The sequence below is a fragment of the Lygodium microphyllum genome, chromosome 3 (genome assembly GCF_053477565.2).
Source record: "Lygodium microphyllum isolate KBCC chromosome 3, Lygodium_microphyllum_v1.1.10, whole genome shotgun sequence".
NCBI lineage: Eukaryota > Viridiplantae > Streptophyta > Polypodiopsida > Schizaeales > Lygodiaceae > Lygodium > Lygodium microphyllum.
The window spans coordinates 129,511,212-129,520,191 of NC_141137.1; positions in this window are offsets into that span (position 1 = coordinate 129,511,212).

The following is an 8,980-nucleotide window of genomic DNA, read 5'->3' on the forward strand; positions in this document are numbered from 1 at the left end:
AGGTGTTTGTAGGAAGCAAACATAATATTTATGTGCAAATAGGTTGCACATTACATGTATTATTGAGCAATCAATGAAAAAGGTTGCTTGGTGTATTGATGTGCACGTGTTGTGAAAGATTGCAGAAGACTAGCTTGCTATATTGTATCCTTGTTTGTGATAATGGCAGAGAACAATGGAAATCCCATTATTGAGAAGCTTGACAAGAACAACTACCCTTCATGGAAGTTTCGTGTGACGAACTTCCTCATTGGAAAGGGCCTTTATGAGTTTGTTTCACGTGAAGAAAAAAAGCCAGAGCTGGGTATCCCTCCGACTGCATATGAGTTAAAAGCATGGAAAGAGTGGAATGCGAAAGACAAAAAGATGATGCAATGGCTATCTGCAGTCGTTGATAATACTATGCTGGGACATATCAAGAATGCAGAAACTTCACATGTCGCTTGGATAATTTTTGAGAGTATGTTTTCAATAAATACAAAGGCACGAAAGATTCAACTCAAGCAAGAGTTGAATGCCTTGAAGAAAGGAAAAATGTATGTCAATGAGTACGTGTTGAAGGTGAGGAGCATTGCAAATGCTTTAGCAACGATTGATGCAATGCCCAATGATGATGATTTGGTTTCATCCACTTTGAGTGGCCTTAACAATGAGAAGGCATGGAAATCATTTGTTACTTCAGTATATGTACGGAAGCCATTTCCAGATTTTGATGAGTTGATCTCTCTCATGATTACCGAAGAGATCAATATGCAAGGTGACTCATCTGAAAAAAATGGTGAACAAGTTTAAGCATTTTACTCAAGTTCAGAAGGGGACATGGTAGATCCTCTTCGAGAGGCCATGGTATGGGACGTGCTGGCGATAACCAGCAAAATAGGTTCAATCAGCAATTTGGTGAAATGCAGGTTTCAGGAGGCTGAGGAAACTTTAGAGGTAGGGGGAGCTCTAGAGGAAGAGACGGATGACATAATAGAGGTTCTGGAAATTCTGCTATTGTTTGCCATTATTGTGGCAAAACAGGCCATATTGTAGCCCACTGCTATGCTAAGAAGGATGATATTCGTAGTGGTAAATTACAGCAAGGAAACTATGCATCGTCTTCATGACAGAATGAAGACAAAAATGAGTGTCTGTTTGTTATGCAACATATAATAAATGCAATTACATGAAAGGGGACACATGATGATGTATGGTATGTTGATTCAGGTGCATCTAATCATATGACTAGTCATGTTGAATGGTTTGGAGAGATGTAGGACTTAACAAAATCTAGGTTATGTACAGATGGGTGATGATTCATGCCACCCAATTTCACACATTGGAAAGGTTCCCTTGTCCTTATATGATGGCCAGACAAAGAGTCTGACATATGTATTACGTGTGCCATCAATTACAAAGAATCTAGTGTCTGTTGGCCAAATGATAGAGTAGGGGTTGCAGGTTCGATTTAATGCAAAAGGTTGTTTTGTAGAAGACTTTAATGATAAGTGTAGGTTGGTCGCAAAAGGAAGTAGAGTTGGTCGAATGTTCACTTTAGATGCTAGAATTCATACAATGGATGTTGCTATGTATGCTAAAGGAAAAGGAGTAGTTGTAGATATTGAAATATGGCATAAACGTATTGGACATGCAAATGTGCAAAGGTTGAAATTAATGCAGTCTAGAGAATTGGTTACAGGGTTGCCTTCTTTTAGAGTTGCAGAATTACATAAAGTCTATGAAGCATGTCAGTTTGGTAAGTAGGCAAAACAACCCTTCTCGCATGACAGAGAAGTGAGTAGAAAAATACTTGATGCAGTGCATACAGATGTTTGGGGGCCTACACAAAATGTATCTCATTGGGATGCAACGATGGATGAGGAGATGGCTGCATTAGAAGCCAATAAGACTTGGGATTTGGTACCCTTACCTAAGGGTAAGAAAGCTATTGGTTGTAAGTGGGTTTACAAAGTCAAGCATAATGCAGATGGTTCTGTTAGCAGGTATAAGGCTAGACTGGTTGCAAAAGGCTATGCTCAAACATATGGCATAGATTATGAAGAGACATTCAGTCCACTTGCTAGGATGGCAACTGTTAGATGTGTGATTGCCTTGGCAGCAGCCAAAGGTTGGAGTTTGCAACAAATGGATGTTAAGAATGCCTTCTTGCATGGTGAATTACAAGAAGAAGTGTATATGGAGCAGCCAGCAGGTTATGAGGATTTAGAGCATCCCATATATGTGTGTAGGTTAAAGAAGGTGCTCTATGGGCTGAAGCAAGCACCTAGAGCATGGTCTGACAAGATTGGAGAGTATCTTGTCAATACTGGATTTTGTATTTCTGATGTTGATCGCTTACTTTATGTGAGAAAGAAAGATGCAGATTTGGTCATCATAGTCATCTATGTGGATGACTTGATTATTACAGGTGACAATGACAATGGGATTGCTGAAGTTAAGGACTTCTTGAAGAAGAAGTTTGAGATGAAAGATTTGGGTGAGCTGAGATACTTTCTTGGTATTGAGGTGATTAGATGTGATGATGGTATATGGCTATCTCAAAGGCAGTATGGCTTGGATATGTTATCCAAGTATGGTATGACAGCATGTAAGCCTCTTTTAGTACCATTGGAGCAAAATGTGAAGTTGAGTGTTGACTTTGGGGATGAGATAGAAGACCCTACTATGTTTAGGAGAATAGTAGGGAGTTTGATTTACATGACTATCACAAGGCCAGACTTGAGCTATGCTGTTGGTCTTGTCAGTCAGTTTATGCAAATGCCTAGAAAGCCTCATTTGGATGCAGTTAGACGTATATTGAGATATGTGAAGTCCACTTTACATTATGGACTTTTTTATGAGGCAGGTAAGGACGTACAGGTCTTTGGATATACAGATGCAGATTGGGCTGGTAGCATGTCAGACAGAAGATGTACTAGTGGATTCATGTTTTCCCTTGGTAGTGCAGCAGCTACATGGAGCAGCAAAAAGCAACCTACAGTTGCTTTATCGAGTACAGAGGCTGAGCATAGAGGTGCTGCTATGGCAACATGTGAGGTGGTATGGCTGCAAAAGTTATTAGGTGATTTGGACGTGCAGGGAGATGATCTAGTCATCATTCATTGTGACAACATGAGTAGCATACAACTAGCTAGGAATCCAGTGCTCCATGCTAGGACAAAACACACAGAGGTGCACTACCACTTTGTGAGAGAGAAGGTACTTGCAAGAGAGATTGACTTAGTATATGTCAGCACAAAGGATCAGATAACTGACATTTTCACAAAGGCATTGGATGTAGAGAAACTTCGAAAGTTTCGAAGCTTACTTGTAGTTGCAGAGATAGAATTGAGCTTGAGAGGGAGTGTTGACATGACAAGCTCAACACGTGCGGACATTGATGATGGTTAGCCTAGCTAGATGAGTCCGTACGTCTACACTTAGCATGTTGGTGGTCATTATGACACTTACATGGCCACTGACTTATCACTTATTATATTTAGTTTGTTACGAGCATGATCCTTTTCTTATGCTTCGCCTCTGTCTTTTCTTTCATTTATTTCTTTCTCTTATTATATATTTTTTTTAATACATCAGGAGGGAGCAAGATAGACATCATCTTGATGCTTTTTAAGAGCTACCTTTCAAGGAGACCTAAATGACTTGGTAAGGAAGGATTTGCTTTACAAGTAGCCTTTTATGTTAATATGTACATTTAGGGGTGTCATTGATAGGAAGGGGTGATTGCACTTGGTGAAGGGGCTGTCATTCATATCTTCAAGGACTGCCATACAAAAGGAAGGTAGAAGTGCATCCCTCATCACGAGGTGGCCACACAACTATCAATTCCTGCATTGAGATAAAAAAGAGTGGTGATAGCCGGGGGCCTCTTTCACTGCTGCAGGCTTTTGTTTGACCAAAATCCTTAGTACCCTCAGATAATTATAGGTAGTGATGAATGCGGGGTTGGGATAGGATGAAAGCTCATTGAGGAAGTGTATGATGGATGGCCGGATGTCCCGCTCAGTGAGGATTAAGCACTCCTCTGGACTCCTTGTATTCACACTATAGATATTGGGAAAATCATACCTACCATGCACATGTGGGTTATAGTTTACCCCTATTCTCTGCAGATATGGCGTGTAGGTGGGATCGTTGCGCTCCTCTAGTATGGTGTTATAGAAGGCCATCCAAGCATCAAGGTTGGAGTCCCAGACACATCACCGCCATTTCGATTAGGCTTCATATTCATTGACGGTCTTTGAGAACTCCCAAACCTTACCTTGCTACTAGTCCACGTGCTCTTTTTGCCACTTTGTTGTTGAGATATCGAGCTCCACTCATGATATGCTAGGGTGACCGTTGTGCATTTATGTCACCGACTTGTCAGTTGTGCAGATGCGGTTGGTACACCACTCATGAATAATAGCTAGATGACAGCTATCCTTATCTACTCTAGTTCGTGGCTCAGTTAGTATGCCACCTTAGTTAGTTGAGTTTGATTTGAAACCCATATATAGGGTTCTTCTATTTCTTTTGTACTTGAGTTCTTTTTGGCTTACACAACTAAGAAGAGGAAAACTGTTTTCAGCCTCCACCCTTGTGTGTATTCTCCCATTGTGCAAGCAAGAAAGCTACAAGTGAGATTCCTTCCTTCTCTCCCACAATCTTGACATGGTATCAGAGCCTTGTTCGTGGTAAGGAGCTCAAGAAAGCAAGCCAAGCTCACGGCGTTCTGGTAAGAGGACCAGTGTTGCTTTCATTTTTCTGTTTGGGAGCAAGTCTCTGCAGGTAGCACAGCCGGAAAGTGCAAGAGTGCATTGTCTCAGGTTGAGACGCCCTTCGCGGTAAAGCAAGAGGGCAGTATATGCTGTGGGACAGGGCTTTAGTCCTTCGATGACCCTGTTTTTTTGATTTGAGGCCATTTCGGGGCCTGTTTTGGAGGCGGAAGTTTTCTGCACGCACTCAGAAAAAGGCCTTGTTTTATGCTGTGCGACCACTGTTCTACAGGTCGGTGAAAAGTTACCACAGAAATTGCATGTATGCTTATGCGCAGAGACATTGGGAGTTACAGAATCATCCTTGTTGCCTGTTGCTGCAAAATCGTCACTGGGAAGTGACTGTGTGGTCAAATACCACTTTCGTCAGTTTTGCAGATTTGCCCTTGTGAGGCTGAAGCTATGTTCTTTGCAGTGACAGAATTTTTTGCAGTGTTCTGTAATGGCGTCCGATTCTCTTTCACAGATTGTCACTGAAAATCTTGACAAGAACAACTTCCAAGCATGGAAGTTTAGAATGACGAATTTCCTTATGGGAAAAGGATATTGGGAATTTGTTGCAGGAAATGAAGAAGAACCAGTTCTTCCTGATATTCCCAATCAATAGCAAATGCAGGCATTTAAAGCATGGCATGAGAGAGCCAGGAAAGTTATGTACTGGCTGTCTATCAGCATTTCAGACTCTATGATTGTGCATATTCAAGATGCAAATATGCCAAATGAGGCATGGGATACTTTGTCAAAAATGTATAGCACAAATACACAAGCCAGAAAAATACAGCTCAAGCAAGAGTTGCATAATGTGCAAAGAGAAAGTATGAGCATCAATGACTACCACATGAAGGTGAAGAAGATTGCAGATGCACTTGCTTCCATTGAGTCGCCGGTGGAAGATGATGATTTAGTTTATGTGACCTTGAATGGTCTAGGAAAGGATTATGCACAGTTCTGAACATCCATTTCCGTCCGTGAAAGATTTCCTGATTTTGAGGAGTTGATTGCTCTTCTAATTTCTGAGGAGCGCAGAAATGGTGGTGCATCTTCGTCAGGAGGAACTTCAAAAGAAGCTGTCTTCTACTCAAATGCTGGAAGAGGTAGAGGTAGAGGTAGAGGAGGCCGATCTGGAGGCCGTGGTAGAAATCAGAATATGCAGCAAACTCAAGAAAACCAGTCCTATGGAGGAGGACGTGGTAACTCTAGAGGCAGGGGGAGCCAAAGAGGTCGTGGTGGATGGCAAAGAGGCCAAAATGCAAACAGTAATGTTGAATGCTACTACTGTGGTAAAATGGGTCATATGGCTAAATATTGCTATAAAAAGCAGAATGACATCATGAATGGAAAATTGCAACAAGGAAATTATGCATCTTCTAGTAGACAGGGTGATGATAGAAATGAGCATTTGTTTATGGTGCAGCACATGAACAATTCTGTGACAAGTGCAGAAGAAAGCAACGATGTATGGTATGTTGACTCAGGTGCATCAAACCACATGACAGGTCATGCAGAATGGATGGAGGATGCAAGGAAAATGGAAAAACCAGGATTTGTGGAGACTGGTGATGATACTGCACATCCTATTGTGCAGATTGGAAAAATTCCTTTGTCTATGCAGGATGGGAAAAAGAAATACCTATCAGATGTATTTCATGTCCCGAATATCACCAAGAATCTGGTTTCTGTTGGTCAAATGGTTGAGCAGGGCTTGTAGGTCAGACTTAATCCTCATGGATGCTTTGTTGAGGATATGAAAAATAAAGGTCACTTGATAGCAAAAGGAAAGAAGAAGGGAAAAATATTTACGTTGGATGTGCAGACATGCTTGAATTGAGTGCAGCAATGTTTGCACATGGGACCAGTGTAGTTGCAGATATTGATATCTGGCATAAACGCACTGGTCATGTTAATGTACAGCGACTTAAATCAATACAAGCCCAAAATATTGTTGCAGGATTGCCTAAATTCAAGGTTGCAGAAATGCATAAGGTATGTGAAGCCTATCAGTTTGGAAAACAGGTAAGGAAACCATTTCCTAGACATGTTCAAGAGAGTAAGAAGCCATTGGAATTAATCCACTCTGATGTGTGGACTACTAAAGCTACATCTCTTGGAGGCTATCATTATTTTGTCACTTTTATTAATGACTATAGCAAAAAAATTTGGGTGTATTTTATGAAAAAGAAAAGTGAAGTTTTTGGGCATTTCAAAACTCTTAAAGCTATGGTTGAAAAAGAAACAGGCCTGCAAATAAAATGCCTAAGGTCAGATGGAGGGGGAGAGTACCTCTCAAATGAGTTTGCAAGGTTCCTGTAGGAGCATGGCATAAAGCAACAATATTCATGCAGTCATACCCCACAACAAAATGGAATTGCAGAAAGGAAAAATAGGCATATTGGAGAGGTATCTCGTGCCATGCTCAATGAAAAAGACTTGCCAGATTTTTACTGGGCTGAAGCAGTTGCTACAACAGTCTACATAATGAACAGGATTTCCACTGCAGCAATACATGGGATGACTCCAGAGGAGAGGTATACTGGTAGAAAACCAGATATTTCTCATTTGAAGATTTTTGGTTGCATTGCCTATGTTCATGTGCCAGATGAGTTGAGATCCAAGTTGGATCCAAAAGCTGAGAAGTGCATCTTTATTGGTTACTCTCTGCATGTAGAAAGGGTATAGATGCTATAACACTTCTACTTGTAAGTTTACAGTGAGCAAAGATGTTGTTTTTGATGAGATGAGTAGCTGGTATAAACTAGTAAATGTGATTGATAATGTAGATGCACAAAATGGTAATGCTGCACAGAATTCACAGCAGCAGTCACAAGATATTAGTGGACCTGGAGTGTCCTCTAGCAGTGGTTCACATTCTTCGCCATGGACAGGCAAATTGAGATTAGGAGAATCTTCTCAAAGCAATGCAGATAGTGGTATTCAGGTATCATGAAAAGTAAAAGAGAAGGTAGATCAGCCCATGGTTGATGTGAATGCAGGTCACTCTTATGTGGATGGTGAATCCAGTGGCTCAAAACAGAGCATTGATGATGAGTTGGGTATTCCTTCTATTGTTACACCTGGAGTAAGGAAGACCAGGGATGTTTTGAGAGCACCTGGGAGTGAACCTACTTTACGCAGGTCTACCAGAGCTAGGTATCCTGTGGATAGGCTGAAATATGATGGATTTACAGCCATTCACTATGCATATATGGTCAAAGTGATACAGGAACCAAAACCCACTTCTTTTGAGCAAGCTATGGGAAAAGAAAAATGGGAGAAAGCCACGGATGAAGAAATGGATGCCTTGGAAGCAAATGCTACATGGGAATTGGTACCTTTGCCTAAAGGTAAGAATGCAATTGGCTGTAAGTGGGTTTATAAGGTAAAGCACAATGCAGATGATTCTGTGAACAGATATAAGGCAAGATTAGTAGTCAAGGGGTATGCACAAACATATGGCATTGATTATGAAGAAACATTCAGTCCAGTTGCAAGGATGGAAATCGTAAGAGCAGTCATTGCTATGGCTGCATCAAAGGAATGGTCTTTACATTAGATGGATGTAAAGAATGCCTTCTTGCATGGTGATTTGCAAGAGGAGGTCTATATGGAGCAGCCACCAGGTTATGTGCATGCTATTCATCCTGAGTTTGTTTGTAGATTGAAGAAAGCCTTGTATGGCTTGAAGCAAGCACCTAGAGCATGGTCTGACAAGATAGGACAATATCTTGTCACTATTGGCTTTCAGATTTCCAAGGCAGATTTCTCACTTTATGTGAGAAAAACAGAGAAAGCTATTATGCTACTTGTCATTTATGTTGATGATTTGATAATGACAGGTGACAGTGATGAAGATATCCTTCATCACAAAATGCTATTGAAGCAGAAGTTTGAGATGAAGGATGTGGGAGAGCTGCATTATTTATTGGGCATTGAGGTGATTAGATCACCAAGTGGGATACAGCTTTTGCAGAGGCAGTATGGATTGGACATGCTATCCAAATATGGGATGACAGACTGTAAGCCTATTTCAGTTCCTTTGGAGCAGAATGTGAAGCTGAGCGCAGATGCAGGTGAGCTTCTGGAAGACCCTACTATGTACAGACACATAGTAGGAAGTTTGATTTATATGACTATTACCAGGCTAGATTTGAGTTATGCTGTTGGATTGGTAAGTCAGTTTATGCAGGCTCCAAGGAAACCGCATTTGGATGCAGCTAGATGCA